Source organism: Cupressus sempervirens, chromosome 3, assembly GCF_028749045.1.
Source record: "Cupressus sempervirens isolate cs-2001-9-10 chromosome 3, ASM2874904v1, whole genome shotgun sequence".
NCBI classification, from domain to species: Eukaryota; Viridiplantae; Streptophyta; class Pinopsida; order Cupressales; family Cupressaceae; genus Cupressus; species Cupressus sempervirens.
The window spans coordinates 214,867,574-214,892,281 of NC_143120.1; positions in this window are offsets into that span (position 1 = coordinate 214,867,574).

The following is a 24,708-nucleotide window of genomic DNA, read 5'->3' on the forward strand; positions in this document are numbered from 1 at the left end:
ATCTGGCCTAATTGCATGCATGAAAGACTGAAAGAAATGAAACATTCATAACACTTTACCCAATATTTTTAACCCAAAAACCTTCCAGAAAGAAATTAAAACTAGGGTGGGGATGATTCCCAAAAGCTTTATAATTGCACTATAAAGTTAGACTATTAAAGCTTACAACTGATCACTTATGGTGATATGCCCTATTAGGAGCAATAAGAACTATTAGGTCCACCTTGTGAAAGGATTTATACAATATAATTAAGTATGCACTTAGTTAGGAAATTTTGCACAAGAATATTAGGTCTACCTTTTTAGAGGATTTGACTGATGCACCTATTAGAATGAATTAGTGGCTAGACTCTAATCTGCAACTAGGTTTGTTGAATGAGATTCCTTTAAAGTAAATAGATCACCTTTCTATGATAGATAAGACTCTATTTTTCCTTATACTGCTTGTAGCCTTCCTCTAATTCACACTCATACTTCTTCTTATTTTTTACACACTCTCATTTGGATATGACAAGATGTATTACATATATACCAATCCAAATCATTACCCTCTAGAGTCAACTACAACACCAAATTCAATAATCTTCACCATGTCAACTCACTGTTGAATCTCAAGTTCAAAAGACCACTCAGGTGATGTTTTGCCACTTGGAAACATTATCAACTTAGCAAGCTCTAACACTCAATTAACACTAGTGCATGTTCCACATTGATCACTTGGGAGGAGCATGAACTCGGTTAGCACTTTGTGACTCAGTGAACATTGAAGAACTCAATAGACACTAAGTGCCCAGTTGACATTGTAGCTCAGTCAACACTACCTTCATTCTAATTTATTAATATTTCTAGCTTGGTAGACACTGATAAGCTCAGTTAACACTACTAAGCTCAATTAACACTACTTCCTATATGGTTTACATTGATGAACTTGCTAGACTTTGTGAAGCTGGGCAGACTCTATGAAACTCCACATGTGTTGCTATCTATATGTGAGGTTTGGTAGCAACTATAAAGCTCAATATACACTTATATCTATATGTGAGGCTTGGTAGCAATTGTAAATCTCATTATACACTACTATCTATATGTGAGGCTCGGTAGCAACAGTAATCAATCAATCTGATTAAGTGTTTAGTCACTAACTAAGAAATGATTTGACCACAAGGTCAACAATCTCCCCCTTTGGCACTAGTGAAAAAAACACTTATCATATCAAAATTCTAAACACTTAAAAATATAATTCAAAAATCCCCCTATCAATATGCTTGGGTCTACAACTTGGTTTTGACTATTGTGTTGTTTCTCGATAAACATTGACTCTATTTTTTATTTTCCAAAAAACTTTTTGTAGCTTTGTTGTACATATTTTCTTCTTCCTCCTTATAGATACATTTTCCTCATGTGTGTGTGTGTGTGTGTGTGTGTGTGTGTGTGTGTGTGTGTGTGTGTGTGTGTGTGTGTGTGTGTGTGTGTGTGTGTGTGTGTGTGTGCGTGTGTATTTATAGATATATAGATATATAGGTATATATAGATAGATATATATATGTGATATTTCCCTCTTTATTTTATTCCTTATGATATACAATTCCCTCTTGATTTTGACACAAATGTCAAAAGAATAATGCATATTTACAAAGTAATACCAAAATGTGAAAGGAAATCACTATGTACCTTCAAAATGATGGACTTGATTTTGTCCCAATTCTCTTGTAAAACTTTTGAATTGTACAAAGCTATCTACACTTTAGCTTATAACTCCATCATATGATCAGCAATTGAGAAGTTATTGTCATGGATTAATGTTTTGGCATGCACAATATGTTTTTGCATTACATCCATGTTGGTAATTATCATACTCTTTCTCTTTGCTATTGTAGCCCTAATTCTAGCTTCTTCTCTTAATAATTCTACCTACAAGTCTATCAGATACTTGATTTTCACAAAATGTGTAGAACTGGTTCTAGGGTCAAGTGACAATTGATGTGCACTTGCCTTCAATTTAGTATCTATCTTAGACAATTTTTCCTTTATTTCCTTGGTGAATTTGGATGTCTCACTTAACTTCACAAATAAAGAAACAACATTGTTTACAAAATTTTCAAAATTTACAAGAATAGTGGACAACTCCACTTGATCAATGGCAATCTTCTGTGCCACTTTCTCCAAAACCTTATTGTCAATTTTACTTTTTTCCCTCTACAAAATTTTTTTTTGTTCACTCAATTCTTCATTAAACTTGTGAAAAATTTCAACAAGTTGATCCAATATGGGTTTCTTCTCATCAACCTCTATACTAAGTGCACCAACAAATATACCTTTAATGTCTTTAAGCACGTAATTTTTCTTCTTCCTTTCTTCTTTGAACTTTTTTTTTTTCACTTTTCTTCCATAGCTCTCCTACAGTGTTCATTTGATCAAGAGTAAGATTCTAAAGATTCCAATTTAGTATAACTATGTCCTCCTCTAGATTAATCTCTTCATTTGAGGCTTCTATCTCTTTAGCCTTTTCTTTTTGAATAGTAGAAGGAATAATTTATTTTCCTTTACTCAATTCTTCAGTGCTCAATTGAGGCTTAACCTCAACTATTATTACACTGGTAATAGAAACAACATTTCTCAATGAAGAAATAGAAATAATAGTAGGAGAACTTATTATTCATTTTTGAGACTTTGTATGGCCTGGTGTTGAGAAGAGTCGAGCCTACTACTTAGTAGATGAAGTGGTGGAAACAAAACTCATCATTGCACTCCATAAAATTAATCCAATAGTCAATTGGGTGCTCGGTGGAATAATTTTTACCTCATTTGACTCTATAGAAAACTTCTCTAAGAAGGATGGCACTAAGGCTTTTCTCAGAGAGTTAGGGAAGGAGGCCATTACCTCTATTGTTATCTTCTCAAGATTAGAATCTTGGATGTCCTAAATGTTAGGAAGGTCACCACTTGCTTCTTGATCCTCCTCAACCTCTTCATCATCTTCTTCTACATTATCTATTTCATCAACTTCGTCATCATCTTTCTCATCATCCTTTTCATCATCTATTTGTACAACCTCCTTAGTAGGCCTATGCAATCCATATGTGTTTTTCCATGCAATTTTTTTTTATTTCACAACTGATTCAATATCTTTTGATAGAATTAGGAATGCATTGAACTTAGGGGTTAGTTTTTGTTCATTCTCCTTTAATGATTCCTTCACTTTATTGTTAGAAATTTTTGGCATAAGTTATCTCAAGGTTTGTTCCCTAATATCTTTGGCCACATTTAGAACATTTTTTCATCTAGGTGCAACTACCTTCAGTATAACATCTGGAACTTGAGTAGTTAGCTCACTCGAAGAATACTTCCATGTGGACATTTTTGCCACTAAAACATCTTCAATTTTCTTATTCTTCCATGTTCCTAGCATCATACTTAAGAGACTTAAACTAAGTCACACCTCCAGCTTCTTAGAGTCTTTTTAATCTTTCTTCTATGGTAGGGGTAGACTTTTTGAAGTTAACTTGTTTCTCTTCTTCATCTTCTTCATCTTCATCCTGTAATTTGAGCTTCTTCTTGGATTTTGTAGGTCTTCTTGTGAATACTATAGGAGAGGACCTTTTAGGCCTTGTGATTGGAACCTTTCCTTTCTTCTTAGGAGGCTCTTCTTATGGTTCTTCTTCTTTTGCATGGTCCTCTCCTCCTTCTTCTTCTTCTATGTTATCTCCCTTCCCTTACATCAATAAAAGAGGGGAGCTAGACTTCTTTCTTTCTTTCTAAATCTTCTCAACCTTCTTTCTTCCTCTCTTCAAGGCTTGTGGAAGCTTGATTTCCAAAGAAATCATGGCCTTAGCTTCTTCATAGGTACCAAAGTATGGTGCATTAGGGTCCACTAGCTCATTGACAAGAGCCTCAATTATGTCTCTCGTATCATCAATATTCACCTCATATCCAAGAGTTTTTATCCATGCCACCCTTGGCCTATGTATATGCACCTTTTCATAGTCCACAAGGAAACATATATCTTGTTCATAGTCATCAACTAGCTATTTGGGTATCCTAAATCTACTATGCTTTCTCTGTTTGAATGTTTCAAAATATGCATCCATGATACCCTCAAAAAAAATTCCTATTTCAGCTATGAATTCATTAGTCTGATATACAATAAGTATATCCTTATTCCATACCATAGTGCCTTTGGAAGGAAATAATTTTTGAACATAAAAGAATAGATAGGTCGAGAGTGATCCAAACTTACAAGGATTGGTCTTTGATACACAGATGCTCTCCATGTTTTTGCTTAGTTGATTCAACTGTAACTTGACAAGATCAATTGATAAATTATTCTTGACCACTTTAAATGCTAGGTCAACATCTTCATATGAAACATTGTTCAATATACTAAAACTATAGATTTTGTGGGCAATTAAATGTATCCAAAACTTAATTTCCATTTATGTTACACCATTCAACTTCATTCATCTACCATCCCACTCGACAAGAATCTTCTTTGCTAGGTCAACCTGACCTAGGGTTTTGGTAGTCTTTTCCTTGCTAGTCATAGGTAATCCAGTAATCCTATATATCATCTTCTTCATGGTCTTGAATGGGTTTATCAAGCCATAGTTTCATGTTGTGGACTCAGCTAAGAATAAACCTAATCCACTTTCCTTGGAATACCCTTGGCATGTGCAAGATATGGGTCCTACTCTTGGCATGTGCAAGATATGGGTCCTACCCTTTGTTTCCAAATTCTTGTGCTCAAGTTTCAAACTTCCATCCACACATAATGCTTCATATTCCTAGTTTAACTCTAAGTTTCCTAATTCATAAATTGAACAATGATAAAATGACTATATGTCATGAATTACCTTTGGAGGGATTTGAGATAGTGCTCCAACTAGTTCAAATTCTTCCACAATTGTTGGACACAATTTGAATGTTGGGTTTCTTTTTCAACACCTTAGACCAACATTTTTGAAACTTTTTTTACCTTGTTGCTGGAGAAAGATACCACTTCACTTGATTATGCAAGGATAAAATTCAAAAAATCTTCAAATGAATTGATTGGGGGCCCAAAGATGCTCTTCACTCTTTGCTCTTAAATTTGTGGTGAATGAATAACATTTTATTTCTTCCTTTTAACCAAATTCAATCTTTAAGTCATCATTACTACATCATACAATAGTTAACTTAGTCATAGCCCATCCAACTTAGGAGATTTCTTCAAACTTGGTAAGGTCTTCAAGTTGAAGAAGTACTCGATAGAGTCTCCAACTCACCATCTGCATCCAAACTCAATTAGGTTATGCAACTCGACCTAGCTTGGTAAGGTCTTGTAACCTAACCTTGCCCAATAAGGTCTTGTAACCTAACCTAGCTTGGTAAGGTCTAAGACATTGCTTCAACTATCATCTTAACTTGATGATCTTAATGCATCTAAAATCTTGATTTGGATCTTCTTGCTTTCTAACTAGAATTGATATGAGACATCTCCTTCTGAATCATATTTCTAGTAATCTCCATGGATAGCTGCTTTGAAATGGTTGAGTCACCCAACTCATTGACTTGGGTGTCAAATTTTTAAGACCCTGACATACATTCTCAAGAGATTTCCTTATCCATTGCTATCCCATTTGACTTCTAATATTTTTAGCCTTTGCTTTCTTTTTAGCTTCAACTATACCTCAGTTCATATAGTTCTTGGCAAGATGTCCAAGTTTTGTGCATACAAAACATCTGTTTGTAGGATCTCTCATCCTCATGTGATTTCTTATGCAATTTTCTCTGATGTGCCCATACTCACCACAATAGTAACATTAGCACCATGTGTTATAATCCCATCAAAGATAGCTTTGATAATAATAAAAATTTTGAGTTCCATTTCTTGGTCTTGCAATCTGAAGATTTGTGCACTTATTTGTTGCAATTGAAACACTTTCCTTTAAACTTAGATTTCTTTATGTATTCAATTTCTCTATGTCCTAGTTTGTTATGATTGTAACACAATCCACTAAATTTTGACTTACTATTGCTCCAACACTTATTTGATGTATGCCCTATCTTTCCACAATGATTACAAGTAGGTCTTTTATTCTTTTGAGCTTCTTGCTGAGATGATTCACCTTCTTTTGTGTATCCTAATCCGGCTTTTCCTTTGTGTCTAAATTGAGTTTGTTTGTCTAAATTATTCATGCTTTCTTGAGATTCCATTATCCTCTCATAGGTTTTTTTTTCCATGCTATGATCATTTTGTAACATTTCATTCTCTATCCTCAAGTTGATAAGCTCTTGATTTGTATCATTCAGTTGGTCAATCAAATCTTTAAGCTAAAGAGATAGTTGATGAATTTCATTTTTTTTTCTTCTGTCTTTTTAGTTAGCAATCTCTTCTCTTCTTTGGCATTGTCCTTTTGTTCCATATTTTCACACATTCTAACTAATTGAATTTCTTCCTCTCTTTTTAGATTTCTAAATTCTTCATGAAGAGTAATATTTTTTTCAAGTAGGTCTTTGATTACTGCATTAGCTTCATCTAAACTTTTGGCTTGGCAAAAGTCTTCAATTCTTTCTTCTATGTAGAGTTTTTCATTTAGTTGTGTTGCAAGATCTTTTCTTCTTTTCAAGGATTGAGAGACGTTTTCCTTCATTTTCTTGAATTGATCCATGGCCAATGGTAGATCCAACTTATTATTCTCAATAGCTTTCTCTGGTCTATACACTTCCATTGCCTTTGATCTTTTCTCAAGCTACTAAACTATTGATGTAAGAACCAGATGCTCTGATACCAATTTTTTGAAATGTAGTATAGACTAGGTGACTAAGAGGGGGGGTGAATCATGAACCAATAGGAACTTTATACTTTAATATACCAATTGAACCTTAACAAAATCATAATACTTGACACAATATTTGGTAACCCAAAAACCTTCCAAATAGAAAGTAAAACTGGGGTGGGGATGATACCCATAAGATTTATAACTGCAATATAAAGTTAGCATGTTAAAGCTTACAATTGGTCACTTCTGATGATCTGTCCTATTAGGAGAAATAAGAACTATTAGGTCCATCTTGTGATAGGATTTATACAATACAATTAAATATGCACTTTGTTAAGAGATTTTGCACAATATTGTTAAGTCCACCTTGTTAGAGGATTTTATTGATGCACCTATTAGGATGAATTAGTAGTTGATCTCTTATCTACAACTAGGTTTGTTGAATGAGATTCCTTTGATGTAAACTAATCACCTTAGTGTGACAGATAAGACTCTTCTTTTCCTTATACTACTAGTAGCCATCTTCTAATTTGCACTCATACTTATTCTTACTTGTTACACACTCTCATTTCAATATGACAAGATGTATTACTTATATACTAATTCAAATCATACCTTTTGGAGTCAGCTACAACACCAAATTCAATAATCTTCAACAGGTTAGCTGACTATTGAAACTTGGATTTACAAGGCTGACACTTAACAATGTTGTAACTTGGTAAGCTTTAGCACTCAGTTGACACTGGTGTATGGTCGACATTGATCATTTAGTAGTAGCACAAACTTGGTCAACACTTGGTGACTCAATGAACATTGAAGAACTTGGTAGACACTAAAGGGCTAAGTTGATAGTATAGCTTGGTCAACACTACCTTCATTCTGCATCGTTAACACTGTCAGCTCAGTAGACACTAATAAGCTTAGTTAGCACTATTGAGATTGATTAATACTACTTCTTGAATAGTTCACATTGATGAGCTCTGTAGACTTTATGAAGCTTAGAAAACTCTATGAAGCTTGGCATGTACTGTTATCTCTATATGAGACTCGATATCAAGTGTAAAGCTCAGTATACACTACTATATGTATGTGAGGCTTGGTAGCAACTGTAAAGCTCAATATACATTACTATTTGTATGTGAGGCTCAGTAGAAAATATAAAGCTTGATATGCATTGCTATCTATATGTGAGCCTTAGTAGCAACTATAAAGCTCAATATACACTACTATATGTATATGAGGTTTGGTAGCAACTATAATCAATCAATTTAATTAAGTGTTTAGTCACTAACTAACAAATGATTTGACCATAAAGTCAATAGTGATTTTGCCTAAAATTTTAAGGGTTTTGTGGTTGTATTTGATTATTTGTATTCTAAATTGGTGGCTTTGTAACCTATTCTGACATACAAAAAATGTGGAAAAAGAATAGGTAGATGGGTGTTCCTTAGTTGAATCCTAGTTTAGAAATCAACCCTAAAAATGAAAGGAAATTACATAAGGAAAGATGAAATAGAAGCTTGTTCAAAATTGCAAATCACCTTATACCTTAATAATGTAATGCTTCTTTGGATGTCATCACACATGTGTTGGCATAACTAATGTAGATTATATTACAAAGATGATATAGTGTATGTTTGATGGTCAATTGATCATTTGTTGTGTTGTCGTTGATGTCAACTTGAGGGTTCTCTATTAATCGTTTATTAGGGAGCATTGTTCTAAAATATGTAGAATACAAACTGAATGTATGGTTAATTTGTATGTAGAGTTAAAGTGGATAGTTCAATTTTATTTACTTTAAGATGTCTCTAGATGATTTCTTATGATTTCAAGAACTGAACATGCATATGAAGAAAGATAATATTTATTAAATTCGGGCTATTTTTAGTGGCTAAAATTTTTCAATAGGATAATTTTAAAAAATCAAGTGAGTAATAATTTAGTTCATAAAAATATTTAAAATTGCCACATTTTTTATAAAATTTAGCTCTAAAAATATTTAATTAATGTAAGATTCACCAACTAAATAATAGAAATTATTTTACTTTTCAAAATAATGTAAGATTCACCAATAATTTTATATCTTTTTCTAGAGGGGTCGGGTTGCTTAAAGTTTACCTTGATTGAAGTGTGATAGTTTTACTTAGTGTAAAAATTTGTGACTTGTAGTTTATTATTTGATTGGTGCATCAATTCCATGGTGATCCAGATATTACTATTTAGGATTTATGATATATGTACTCTATTACGTGATCATTTCTAAGGTTGTGCATGATTTATTTTAGAAGAAGGAATGTTTTGGATCAATTGAAGTACATTTAGGATGATAAGAAAGAATACTTATAATATTTTAAATTTGATTAGAATAGTTTAGGTTTGATCCTCAACTGGTGTAATCTAGGTCAACTCTAATAGATCTTTCATAATATAAAGTCAAGAGATAATGTGAAAATGATGTGTTACTAATGGCTTATGATAAATTGGTCATACATTAGTCATTATGATCAAATTTATTGAAGTTGGCCATACTATTAGATAACTAAGAGGGGGGTGAACTAGTTATGACTAGTTATCCTATAAGCCTTGAACACTTTTCCACAAAATTAAAATATTTAAACTTTTACATCACTAGCTTGGTAAACCTATTAACAAATTGTAAACTTTATATACCAAATATAAGAGTAAACTTCCATCTTATATACCAAGTTGTGGCGATAAATAGTAAACATGAAATAAACATGCAAAACAATATGAATCCACATAATTTTGATACAAGTATTTAACATCAAAACCTTATTAATGGAAAAACCACATCAGAACTGACAACCCAAGAACTTCACTCATCTAAAGTTAGCTCTCTTAGGAGCCAACCATGTTAAAGGTTACACACACATTGTTAATATGACCTTGTTAGAGGATTTTCATCAAAGATCATATAGACCTTATTATCCTCAAATATCTATAGAGTGACTTGCCTTAAAGGACTTACAAAATATTCAGTAATATAATATATTTACAAATAAGACTATTAGATCCACTTGGTTAAGATATTCTCTACTATAGTGGTTAGAGAGTAGCAATGAAATTATCTATTTAGACTTAGCACTACCTTTCTTGTTCAAATCTCTATTTTTCTCTATCTCTTTCCTCTTTCTTCCTCCTTCTAGTTGATCCATACACTAACACATCAACTTATTACTTCTCTTACTTGATCTTCACAATGTCTTTCTACTCAGTTATCCTCTAGCTATAACCTTCCTTCTTTAACCTAATCAGCAATAAATAATAATGCACTCATCCTTTAGATGCCAAAATTTTTGCCACTTCACTACATTTTTCCATGTTTTTCTACTTAATCATAATCATTATATCTTCATCTAGCTCAAACTCATTGAATCTAGACACTCGAGTAACACACCTTCACCTTGAACTTTGTTCTTCAATTGAAATCATAAAATCTCTTTATTAGATCTTCTTTGAATTTAATTAGTCATTAATCTTATAACTAACTTCATCCTAATCTTTGAAACTTCTTGAAAATTCTTTATTTTCACCAAATTTTGGCCTCAAATTAAATCTTTCCTAGTTTTTCTTCATTTCCATTGCTCGATTAACACTACACTTTGCTCAATCAATATTACACTCAGTTAACACTTATTTTTCTCGATTAATACTAAAAACTCTTCGCTTTTTTATCAAGTACTCAGTGACAACTATAGTAGCTTAGTTAATACTAGGATTCTTCATTCACTAACCAAAGTGTCTTACTTATACATAATCTCAATACTTAATATAATCATTTCAAACCAAGATTATACTATTAGAATCTATCTCATTCAAATTTCCATTAAATACTATACACTTATCAAAACTTGCTTCATCATTATACTTTCTTTAAATCATCTACATTAATCAAATCCTCTTTATCAGTCAGATGATATGACATTCTAAAAAATTAGCATAATATCTCACCAATTAATACTTGACATTAATCACAACATAAAAATTGATATGACACTTTTACATACATCTAACACATTATGAGTTGGTGCTAACTATCTCCCTCTTTTGATATTGATGGAGACACATACATACATTACATTTAGAAATTATGAAATAATATACCATCAAATACCAAAATATATTTATCTCTCTGACTTCACTCAAGTTCTTTATGTTGCAAATTTGATTGAAAAGATCATTATAAGAAGAAGATTGATTGAAAAAGGGAGATTGTTGAAAAACAAATTGAAAAAGAATACTATCAAAGAGGGAGATTGTTGCAAAGAAGGAAGATGATTGATAAAGAATGTTTTAAATCATTGTTTTTATCATTGATGTCAAAACCTACTATCTGCTAGAATGACAATTTCTTATAAGATTCAAGTACTGTCACTTAGTTGATTGATGAAGAGGATTTAATCAACAAGATGTAACAAAAGCACCTAAGGGAAAGGTTGAGTTATGTTTTTGTAATGAAGTGCAAGGATTAGTTAAGAAAATGGTTAAATGATGTATTGATAATATATTTGAAGATATAGAGGTTGGCCACACTTATAAACATTGGAGGAATAAGATGCAACAAGGTTGACTGCAAAGCTTAACTAAGTTCATTAGTAAATGTTGAGCAAGCTAGTTCAAGCTGAGCAAATTTTTAGTTAGTGTCGAGCAAATGAAAAATCTAGTATGTATTAAGTGATACAGAAGGAGTTGAGCATGTTCAAGTGTCGAGCAAAGTAACAAGTGCCAAGAATTAGAAAAACTTAGTGGATGCTGAGTGAATCCACAGTAGGTATCGAGCATTAGTAAAACATAGTTGATGCTGAGTAACATAGTGTGTGCCGAGAACCAAAATTTCAATAGTGTTGAGCTACAACGTTATTGGAAAAGTCAAAGATTTTCCAAATCTAAGTTGACAAGTTTGTTACCTTGAATTTTGTGAACTAGTTGGAAGATAAGGATGATAAGCTGGACGCACAAAATTTTATGTAAACCATTTTTGAACTAATTCAAGAGGATTCTTCATGATGTTTCTAGAAGGAACAAGATATGGGTTAGACTCAATGAATCATACCTAATCCATTCAAACTGAAATTAAAGGAGGAAAGAATCGAGTAGGAAAAGCAATTCTAGACTTCTATTCAAGGAGTCATAGGCCAAGAAGTAAGAGTTGTTGGTGTGCCAAATTGTGAAGTGGTTGAAGGGTGTCAAGGAGAAGACATCAAGATGAGAGGGAAGAATAGAGCATAGAGACTCTACTTCGATAAGTGGTTAGAAGGAAGATTGCATAGGTACATCAAGCATGAAGACCCAAGGAGACAAAGCTTGAAAGGAGGGCATGTTGTGAAGAGTTGTAGAGACTGAAAGCCAAGAAAATTATGAAGAGTTGAATTGTGATATGAAATCTACAAGATAAGTTGTGAATTATAATCAAGTCAAAACCCCTTACTATTACTCTCTAGCAATTGTATCGGTTAGGGTAGAAATCCTATGGACTTAGGTTGGTTTAATATCCATTTGTAAATCCTTTAATAGGGTGACATTCCAAGTGAATATTCTAAAGTCCTCTAACTAGGCCCACTTCTAACAAGGTGGTTAAATCCTTTAACTAGGTCATATATAACAATGTGTTGTAGCCGTTAATAGGGCAAGCCTTTCATAGGGCATCACTTCAGAAGAGTGAGAATTGAGTAGCATGTTACTGGTGGTTTTTTCCAAATTGGGTTTCCACATAAATCACTATGTTATGTGTTGATTTTACATGTGTTATGTTTTCATGTTGATTTATAGTAACCTACTAAGTAAGAAAGTCTAAGCTTGGATGAATGAACAATTTGATAGGCTCACTTTACTTGATGAAAAAGTTTTAATTGGACATTTAGACCTTGAAAAATTGATTCACCCCCCCTCTTAGTTATTCTAAAGCATTTCTAACACTTTACATTTTTATTCTCCCTCTTAAGATTGTTGGAATATTCAAATATGGAAAGAGTACTTATGAGAGGGGGGGTGAATCATAAGTATCATACTTTATTCAATAAAACTTTTAACTGAAAGTAAGTTGCATGCATGTAAATACATCAAATAAACATGTAACAAAACTCATGCATCAATAACACTTAACACTGGAATTTGGTAACCCAGAAACCCTCTAGGAATAAGAAGGTAAAACTGGGGTGGGGATGATACCCACAAAAATTACTGCAGGAATATTGTTCAACCACTTCTGATGGTTTGCCCTGTTAAAGGCTTTACACTGTGTTAATAGTGACCTGGTTAGAGGCCTTCAAACACTTAACATGAAGTGTTACCCTGTTAAAGGATTTTATCACCTAGTTAAAGGATTTATCGAAATAGTTGTTAAGCTAACCTATCACCATAGAATTTTATTCTAATACAATTGCTAGAAAGTATTAGGTACAATAAACCTGACTGATTACAATCCTTGATTGTTGATTTCAAGCACTTGTTCCGCTTTCTCTGATTTGGACCCTTTTGTGATCTGATAATCCTCACTTCTAAAAATAGAATTCCTTGTGAACCCTTGTATATCTTCTCATACCTCTCATTTCTTTCTTTTTACAATGAAGTTTTGTCTTCCTTATAAAGACATTTGAAGATTTAGGGTTAGGTATGGATCTACGATCCATATTCAATCTTCATTTTTCGCTCAATACTTATCTTTTGCTGATTGGTTGCATGCCTTTAGCATTTTTCTTATTGGCTACATGCAAATTACATAGGAAAAATAAAATATTTGATCTCATCATTAAATCCTTTGAGATTTACCTTATGTCGATTGTAAAAACTGTTTGCATCATGTATTGTGCAATTACAAACTTTTATGCTGATCTACTAAATTACTCGGCTCCTAAAGTATTTTTGATACTCGGCACATGTTGTTTCCTGGATAGCTCGGCACCTTATGTTACTCAGAACTTGTTATCACTCGGCACTTGTTAACACTCAGCACCTTGTATTGCTTGGCACTTATACTTCACTCGGTAACTGATCTTTACTCGATATTCGATTTTCACTCGGCAGCTAATCTTCACTCGGCATCTGAAAACTACTTGGTATCCAATGTGGAATATGATTAAGTGTGTTGGCACTCAAGTGTCAAAAATATTATGATGTTAACAATCTCTCCCTTTGACATGAGTGACAAAAACACTTAACTGACCTTATAAGTACATTTACTAGTTTGATTGTTATGTACATATTGAAAAATTTGATCAAAATTTATGACTTACAATCTTACAATATATACCTCAAAAATTTTGTAACTCCCCCTAAGTTTATTGTGCCTTATCTATATAATATTTGTATATCAATGCTCCTCCTTTGTATATTTTTTACCCTTATTAATCAGTATCTCCCCCTTTACAATCTATATCTCCCCCTTTTTGACACTTATGTCAAAGAATGTTTAAGGGTTAAGACCATATTTAGCCAAAAATGTGCTATTTACCTCCATAATCATTCTGAGAGTTGCATCCCAATTGTTCAAAGCGATTTCTAATGACTTATGCTGGATAGCAATCTCGGCAGCAAGTTGAATAAGTCCATCTAATGTAGAAAGATTTGGATCTTTCTTGAGTACATTTTCAGCATATACTTGCTCTTTATGAAGTATCTCTAAATGTGGGGTAATGGAGGACTGGAGCTATATTACTTTGGCCTTAATATTGGCCTCATCTACTGTTAAAATAGCTATTTCTTTGTGAATGTGAAGCAATTGAGAAAAATTCTTCTCACTTTGAGCTCGATCACTCGGTAGTTGCATGCTTGAAATGTTTAAATTTCTTTCCAAGCTCAGTATCTTTTGGCTAGTTTCTTGTGTGAAGTATGAAAAATAACACAAATTTTTATACAGTGAGAATATATTCTCAAGTACCTTCTTCACCTTATCAATAAGCTTTGCTAATTCTACTTGTGAAAGTGCGATTTGTCTTGATATTTTCTCATTCACTTTCCCTTGAAATTTTCTTTCTGACCATTCCATAAGTTTTGCATTGGTTTCTAGGTCTTCATTTGTCACCTGGTGAACAATATCTATTAGTTGCTTTGTGATATGCTTCGACTCATTCGGTGATTGCAAACTGAAGGCATCCATAAAGATGTCCTTGATCTCATAAAGTGTTTTCTTATTTTTATACTCTTTCATGACTATTTCCTGCCTTTTCCTTCTATTTAGTGCATCCTGCACCTCATTGATTTGATCAATGGTTATTTATTTTGAGTCATAGCTTGGTATGACTATCTCTTCATCTAATTTAGGGTCTCCATAGTGAAGTACCCTTGCAACTCTGGCAGTATTAGATGATGGTATTGAAATCGGTAATGGTTGGTGTGAAGGAGTTCCCGAGGTAGGAAAATTTATTAATGTTTGAATTGCCTCTTGTTCTTTAGGGGTTTTTACTATTTCCTCCTCTTGCTATCTACCATGATCAATTATTGTTATATGTGGAAGTACACCTTGTATTTGTGTTGTAGGATCAGATGTAATAGTCTGTCCTGATTGTTCTTTTCCTTGTTCTACAGCTGCACTTTGCTTTTGTCTTGCAGCATCAATTATACTAGTTGGTATTTCAAATTGACTACTAGTAGTTGTGATAGAAGGTGGTTCTTGTGTATTCACCTTATCTTTAACTGTACTTTCTACTAGTTTTTGTAACTCATCTATACTGACCAATACTGGTTCTGTATATAGTATTGCTTGTTGTGTTGATTGGTCAAGAATTCTTTTCAGATCTTCTGCAGTTAATGGATTGATATTTCTGACCAGAAGTATCAGGAACATCAGTAATTTTTATAGTATCTGTAGGTGGGATGGATGCTTGTGGACGGCTAGGGGGTGGCAATTGTGTGTCTTGCACACTCTATTTTGGCTCAGCTGTTGTCATTATATCGTGTTTTTGTGTTTCTTCCTCCTGTCCATCTTTCTTTTCTTGTTCTCTTTTATTTTCTTCTTCTTCTTCCCTTTTTCTCCTCTCTTCTATTGGTATAGTTGCTTCTTCCTTGTATTCTTCCTCAAGAAAATCTTCAATCTTTTTATACAAATTCTTCCACGATTTCATTGTTCTTTGAACAATCTCTTCCATTCTGTTTTGAAGTATAAAGAATGCCCTATATTTGGGTGTAAACCTGTTATTATGCCTTTTGACTACTTTTCTGACTTGTTCTCTGGTCAAATTCAGAAATACAATGGCTAGGGTTGATTCCCTCATCTCCTTCTCCATTGTTAAGCAAAAATGCCATTTGTCTTCTATAATTTTTGATAGCTCCTTTGGCAATTGACCATCTAGTTCAAGTGGGGTGTACTTGAACTATGCCATTATTCCATACACTGTTTCTTCTATCTCATTTTGTTCTTCTTTATTAAATTTACTAAAATCAAATTTATTTAAATTATTCAAGTCACCACTTGCAATCCTTTTACATAGGGTATCAACTGATGAATTGCTTACCTCTTATGTTTGCTCTTCGTCATCAGTGTCAGGTTGAGCCACATACTTTCTTCTTTTCCTTGGCTCTTCTTGAGATTCCTTGACTTGTTTCTTCTTGGCACAGGCTCTTGTTGATGCTCGTGTTATTGGCCTTAGAGGTGATGGAGTGGCAACTTTCTTCGTTCTGGGCTTGGCTGAAGTCTGTTTTGGTTCCTTTCTCTTATTTGGCTTGGCTTCAGTTGGTGCTTCCTTGGCTTCTTCTTCCTCTGCACCTTCCTCCTTATCTTCTCCAAGACCTTGGGTTATTTCTATTGGCCCTTGTTCTTGCTCATCTTCATCCTCACTGTCATCTTCTTCTTCTTCTGCCTCAGCCTCAATTTCTTTGCCAAACTTCTTCTTGATCTTCTTGATTTATTTATCTTTCTTCTTCAATGTAGAAGCAGTTTTTAATTCCATTTTTATTTTTGATCTTACCACATCATAAGTGCAAAAATGTGGTGCATTTTTATTTGCTTTCTCTACCAATAATGCAGTTATTGTTGTTGATGCCTCATCAATATTGATTTCATATCCAAATGGCCTTAGCCATCTTACCCTTGGAATTACTGCTTGGATGTAAGTAAAATCTATGTCAACTAAGAAACATATGTCATTTGTATGCTTTTCTACTAATGAAGCTGGTATCCTTGACCTTTTCTTCATGGATTTTTTGAAATCCTCAAAATAACCTACCATTTGGGCATCAAAATTTTCACCCATTTGTTCAATGTGTCCATTAATTTGTTCAACAATTGTTTTATCTAGATTCCATTTTACTTTCCCTATAGAAGGAAATTCTTTCATCAGATAGAAGAACATACACATCAAAACTGATCCAAATTTGCATTGAGCTCCCTTTCTTTTCCTTATAGCTCCTAGATTTTCATTAATCTGTTGAAACATGAGCTCTGCCAGATCATAAGTGTGATCTCTTTTGATTATCTTGTATGCAACATCAATTGCTATACAAGGTACACTGTTCAACCTGCTTGATTGATAGAATTTGTGTGAAATAATTCTCACACCAAAATCTAGTAGGGGATCTGTGACTGTGTCGATAGTCATTCCTCTATTGTTCCATTTGGCACTTATATTTTTCTCTATTATTTCCCTTTTGTCATTTCGCAGGGTCCTTGGCCGATCTAGGGTTGGAATACCAGTAACCCTATGAACATTTTTCTTGGTAAATTTTACTGGCCCTGACTCTAACCAAAAAGCTCCGTCATGTATTCAACTCAAAATTATCCATACCCATTCTGTTTTAAAAATAGTTGAAAATGCTAGGGTTTTGGTCAATCCTTTTCTTTCTAGTATTGAAAACTCATTTTTCAGTACTTTGTTTTCACACAGTTTATCATATGCATTATGAATTTCTAAGTCTCCTATGGCACCAATTTTGCAATTGTAACATTTCCTCACATCTTGAACCATTAGAACTTTTGGGGGAATGTGGGAGAGAGCTTTGGCTGGGTCATTTTTGTAGGCAACTTTGAGAATAGGGTGGAAATCAGGTTGCTTCACTTCATTTGAAACTAACTAGACTTCAAATGACTCTTTTTCTTGGGTTTTCTTTGAACTTGACGCCATTATTGTGAACTAGGGTTTATACAACAAATGGGTATAAAGTTGCGTAGCTTGGCACAAATGAAAATACCTTTAGATCGATGAAAAATGTGTTGAATGAGTTTGCAATCTGCTTGAAATACTGGATTCTTGCTATGAAGTCACTCAGCTCTCTTTCTTCTCCTTTGCTTCTTGATCGCGATGCAAAAAATTGATTGAAATCACAATAATATACCCCAATTTTATCGCATTGAATGCTCAACTACCAACTCGGCTTCTAAAGAGATTTTGACCTAACTCAGCTTCCATTATTTCCATTTTACTCGGCTTCTATTGGAGTTATCCAACTCAGCATCAATTTTCATCTCAGTCGCTGTTGGGAGCTCGACATCTGTTTTAACTCAGCATCCAAAGGCAGCTCGGCATCAACATTTAGTTTTTGTCTTGACATCTTGTTTCATGTAGATTTATACTTTGCTTAGCTTCTTTGTCTTGGGACTGATGTATGATATAGCTTTGTATATCAGTCCTGTGTACTTCTTGTGCTTAGTTTGATGAAGTATGATCACTTGACCCATTGGGTGAAGTGATCCCTCCACTTGATGTGTTACACTCTTCCTTCTTTTTCCAAGTCTTGTTCATTTTCCCTCTTATCTTTCCAACATCAATCTTTTGTTTTCCGTTGTTATCTTTAGTCTTGGGTGCCTTTGATCTTGTAGAACAGTTTTTGCTGATATGACCAGTTTTCAAACAACTAAAACATGTAGTTTGATTCAACCATCTTTTGTAGTTTCCTTTGAAATGTGTTCTTATACGATTCTGTGGTATATGTCCATATTCTTGACAATAGTGACAACTGTACCTAGTGTTGTAATCCCAATAATAATGGCTTCCATTCCCTTCTATTTTTGCTAGTTGATTTAATGTCCACATAGGTTTTGATCTACATTAAAATTCCCTATGTCCATAATTTTTGCAATTATAACAATGTCCATCAAATCTTTGAGTCCTTGTGACATTGGATCTGCAATTTTGTGTCATATGTCCTTGCATGTTGCACTTGTGACAGAAACTTTTGGGTATATTTGATTGATTGAATCTTCTACTCCTGCACACATTAGTTGTATGTCCCTTCTTATTATAGAAATGACAAGTGGGTTTTGAATTCTTACCTTTATCACTTCTTTGTTTAGCACTCTTTGATGATTCTCCAACTTCAGTGCTATTGTATCCTTGTCCTGATGTATCATGGGTAGTTTTTAGAGATTTCAGCAACTATTCAAAATACTTGATTGCTTCACTTGATTTGTTGAGATTCTCTGCTACCTCTTTTTCTCTGTTCATTCTACATTTGTTCATTTTGCATCTTCAAGGTAGAGATCTCAATATCCTTTACATTGAGTTCATGATGAAGGTTCATCATTTGGGCAAGTGTATCCATCTACATGTTTGAGATCCTTGTCAGTTCAGTACATTTTTCTTCAAGTCTGTTTGCAAGATTCCTTTTGTCATTTTCCATCATGACCTTATCATCAACTACTCTTTTCTTTTGTTCAGTAATTTCACATATCATTATAGCCTGTGATTCATGTTCCATCTTGAGAGATCTTATCTCATCTGCTTGGACTTTGTTTTTCTCCATCAGTTCTGCTATTGCTGCATCAAACTCTTTAGTGTCTCCACTGGAAAATATGTTGGTGGTATCAATCTTCTTGTAGTGTATATCATTTTCAGCTATGGCTAGATCCTTCCTCTTTTTAATGAGTTTCTCAACTTGTTTCTGAATTCCTCCAAGCTATGCAAAGCAAGTTGCACATCTATCACCTGATTTTCAATGATCTTTCCAAGTTTGAAAGCTTCCATCTTTAGATCTTTTCCTCCAAGCTGTTAGGCTTTTCCTTAAGAGAACCTAGATTATGCTCTGATACCAATTGTTGGAATATTCAAATATGGAAAGAGTACTTATGAGAGGGGGGGTGAATCATAAGTATCATACTTTATTCAATAAAACTTTTAACTGAAAGTAAGTTGCATGCATGTAAATACATCAAATAAACATGTAACAAAACCCATGCATAAATAACACTTAACACTGGAATTTGGTAACCCATAAACCCTCCAAGAATAAGAAGGTAAAACTGGGGTGGGTATGATACCCACCAAAATTACTGCAGCAATATTTTTCAACCACTTCTGATGGTTTGCCCTGTTAAAGGCCTGCCCTATCAAAGGCTTTACACTGTGTTAATAGTGACCTGGTTAGAGGCTTTCAAACACTTAACATGAAGTGTTACCCTATTAAAGGATTTTATCACCTAGTTAAAGGATTTATCAAAATAGTTGTTAAGCTAACCTATCACCATAGAATTTTATTCTAATACAATTGCTAGAAAGTATTAGGTACAATAAACCTGACTGATTACAATCCTTGATTGCTGATTGTAGGCACTTGTTCTGCTTTCTCTGATCTAGATCCTTTTGTGATATGATAATCCTCACTTTTGAAAATAGAATTCCTTGCGAACCCTTGTATATCTTGTCATACCTCTCATTTCTTTCTTTTTACAATGAATTTTTGTCTTCCTTATAAAGACATTTGAAGATTTAGGGTTAGGTATGGATCTACAATCCATATTCAATCTTCATTTTCTGCTCAATACTTATATTTTGCTGATTGGTTGCATGCCTTTAGCATTTTTCTTATTGGCTACATGAAAATTACATAGGAAAAATAAAAGATTTGATCTCATCATTAAATCCTTCAAGATTTACCTTATGTCGGCTATAAAAACTATTTGCATCATAGTTTGTGCAATTACAAACTTTTATGCTGATCTACTAAATTACTCGGCTCCTGAAGTATTTCTGATACTCGGCATATGTTGTTTCCTGGATAGCTCGGCACCTTATGTTCCTCAGTACTTGTTACCACTTGGCACTTGTTAACACTCGGCACCTTGTATTGCTCGGTACTTATACTTCACTCGGTAATTGATCTTTACTCAATATCCGATTTTCACTTGGCAGCTGATCTTCACTCGGCATCTAAAAACTACTCGGTATCCAATGTGGAATATGATTAAGTGTGTTGGCACTCAAGTGTCAAAAACATTATGATGTTAACAAAGATAATTTTATTTGTTCAGCACCATCTTCAACTCATTCTCCTCTCTAACTATTTATCCCCTTTGACAAGAGTAGAAATCTCCATACATATTATCTTTTGTTTCATCACTCCCTTCTCTATTTTTCTCCCCCTTTTTCAACAATTCCAAAGGTAACTATAAGATTAAATGAGAAACTTATAAAACCTTGTAGTAATGTCTTGTACCTTTCATGTATTGAATGTATCTTTTTTATTATAAACATTTTCACAAATCTAGGAATAGTCCCAAAGAGTGAACTCCTACATCAACTTCATAAAGATATTATGATTATCCATGAATTGATACAACATGCATCCATACTTGGTGAATATTTGATTGGGGAAGGACCCTTAACTTACCTCTCCAATACTCAAAAGTATCCTTAGGAAATATATTTGTAAATAGATCTAAAATCTTCTCTTTGGACTTTACATACTCCAATCTAACTTGTTTTCTTGAACTTGTTCTCTTAAGCAGTGATTTCTATATATATATATATATATATGCTTTTTTTGTGCATGAGGTTATTTAATATGTTAATAGAACTTGTATTATCACAATAGATAGTAATAGGTTTAGTGACTTCTTCTTGCATACCTTCCAATAGTTGCTTGATCCATACAATACTTGAATAGTTAAGTGCAGTACAAACATACTCAACTTCAACAATGGACTTGGAAACACAACTTTGTTTCTTCATTAACCATGTATAATTAATTTTTTTCCTAAAAATAAAACTCTTCCACTAGTACTCTTTCTATCATCAACATTTCTAGCCCAATCAACATCAGTATAAACTCCTAGCTCAAAATTATCTTCTTTCTTATACCATAATCCATAATATTTAGTTCCTTTAAAATATTTGAATATCTTATTTACTGCATTCATATGTGTCTCCTTAGGATTGGTCTATTCTATACAAGATACTACAATTTTCCACTCATTAATTTGTATTGTGTCTCCTTCATTTCAAGAGGGGTGTCTTCCTTTGATAATTTACATCTAATGAACATAGGGGTGCCAAATGGCCTTCACTCATCCATGCCAAATTTCTTCAATACCTCCTTTTTGTATTTAGCCTGAGTCACATATATTCCTCTATTCTTTTGATGAACTTGTAAACCAATGAAGAACTTAATCTCACCAAACATAGACATTTCAAATTATTTACTCATCTAATCAACAAATGACTTGCACAACAAATCATTAGCACCAAGTATTATATCAACAACAAATATGTTTGCAATCAGTACCTTATCTTCAACTTCATTTAAAATATAGTTTAGTATTATCACTTATTTTAACAAGTCCATTTTTTTATCAATTATGAATTCAATCTTTCATACCATTCTCTTAATGCATTCTTCAATCCATACATGGATTTTTATCATTTACAGACCAGGTGCTTCTGGTTTGGCTCTACAAATCCTTTAGCTTGTTCAATGTAGACTTCTTCATTCATAATTTCATTTAGAAATGAAGACCTAACATTTATTTAATAAACTTTGAATATTTTGTAAGTTGAATATCCTAATAGTGTTTGAACTCCTTCCAATCTAGCAAAAAGTGAAAAGGTCTCTTCATGGTCAATTCCATATTCTTGTGCATAACATTTACAAACAAGTGTGGAAACTATAATTGGAATAATTTTTATATTATCATTGGTGTCAAACCTTACTGATGAGACATTTACTAACAATGTAAAGTGCCATATTAGTTGATTGTTGAAGAGGGTTTGAAAATAAAGTTAATTAGATGAACTAGTGAATTTGTTGAATAAAGAGGAGTAAGTATGTTTGATGTAGGTACTGCTCTGCTACTACTAACAAAGGTATGCTCTGATACCACTGATGATGGACCACACCACCCGTACCAACTCACAACCAAAAAAATGCAACAAGATGGAGACAAAGAGATGAAAAAAATGCTTCATAAAGCATCATCCATTAATACTTGAAATTCATTAGAAGCGATTACATTTGAAGAGCTTACAACTCAAGAACTTCTATTTCTCGAACTTGATTACAAATGATAATAAGCCTTGGTTAAATAGGCACTTCTAACCCAAGACATTACAAACACAACCAATGTGGGATAAAAGGTAAATACAACTACCTTTAAATAAATATTAAACTCCCACCCAAATACAACTAAGCACCCAACAAATATTAAATACATGATTTATCCAAAACCTTCTAGAATTTCCACCTACACACCTCGATTAATGGAATGACAACTATTTTTTATTTTTTCTATTTACGCCACAAATAGAAATTCCTCTTTTCTCCCTTTTTCCTATTTTATTTTTTTATTATTTTTCCTTCTATTTTCGTCACTTTCTCTCTCCTCCACAAATTTTTTTTTTTCTCTTTTTTTTATCCTTTTTTTTTTTTTTTTTTTTAAATTTAATTTTCCCATGCAAGATGCTCCCGCATCAGACTCCCTTGGTAGATAGAAAAGTGTGTCCCACACTTTGATGCCAAAAGAAAGATATGCAACCATCTTCATCTTCACTAAAGGCTTCCACATTTTTTAATTTTTTTTCTCGATGCATGATGCTCCTGCATCCAACTCCCATGGTAGGAAAATTTTTGTGAAAACGGATTCACAAAATGAAGTAGCCACTGTTGTGATGGGGACACAACCCAAGAACAGAATGGAAACAACAGAAAAGGGAAATTATATTAACTGAGAAAATAAGCTAGTACAAATAGTACAGGAAAATAAACTTCAAAACATGCCCTAAGGGCTTACAATAGCATAAATCTGGAGATAATTTCTCCTTATGGTACCTCCTCTCAAACTCCACTCCGAACTGCCTTTTACAATGCCAAAAATCTCCTTAAATAGACCCCAGAGGGTTAAGGACTAGGAGTACATTCTAGAAAGTGCTAGTAGGCATCCACCGACTAAATAGAAGGTTCTGAAAGCTGTGTTAGAAGTCGGTGCAAATCTAGAAGAATCCAAAAATGGTAACCGAACTTCGAGGAGGCATAACTTTTGAACCGTAGCTCTGATTGACGAACTGTTTACATTTTCAAAAAGCTCTCAAAGTGCTCTATGGCACTATAGACAAGCTTCACTTGTCCCCCATTTTTTGGCCCTTTTTGAGGTCATTTAATGCCCCAAACCTGACTTTGAAGCATTCTTAGGAGGTCTCCAAAACCCAAAAAACTACAATAACTTTCAAACCATGGGGCATATTGACCTGATTCTTTTTCTGGAATGCTCTAAATCATGATTAAATTCATTTGGCCAATTCACACCTTCTAGTCTACTGAAATGATGGCCCAAATACATGCTCCTATTTTTTTGAAATTTTCAAATGCACTAATAGTTGAACTGTGAGAGTTGGAACCTTTATTTGACCCAAATGGGTATCCAAAAATGTAAAGACATGAAACAATAACTAAGTCTAAGTATATTTTTTTGTGTGACACAGGATTGCCTTTATACCTCTGGATGCTCCTGCATTAGACACCCAGGGTAGATTGAAAAGTGACCCTATCACTTTATGGATGGTAGAGGAAATCCCAAGTGGGAAATCTTAGCTGTTGAAATCCAAGTTGAGTCCTCAATCGGCCATCCTTTCCATTTGACCAAATACTCTTCATATTGCCTATTTCTAGTACACCTACCCACACGATGATCTAGAATGTCTTCTATCTCCTCCTTCTTAGAACCAGGAATTGGACATGACTCTAACATTGGCTCATCATCTGCACCATCATCATGATACTCTGTTAAATC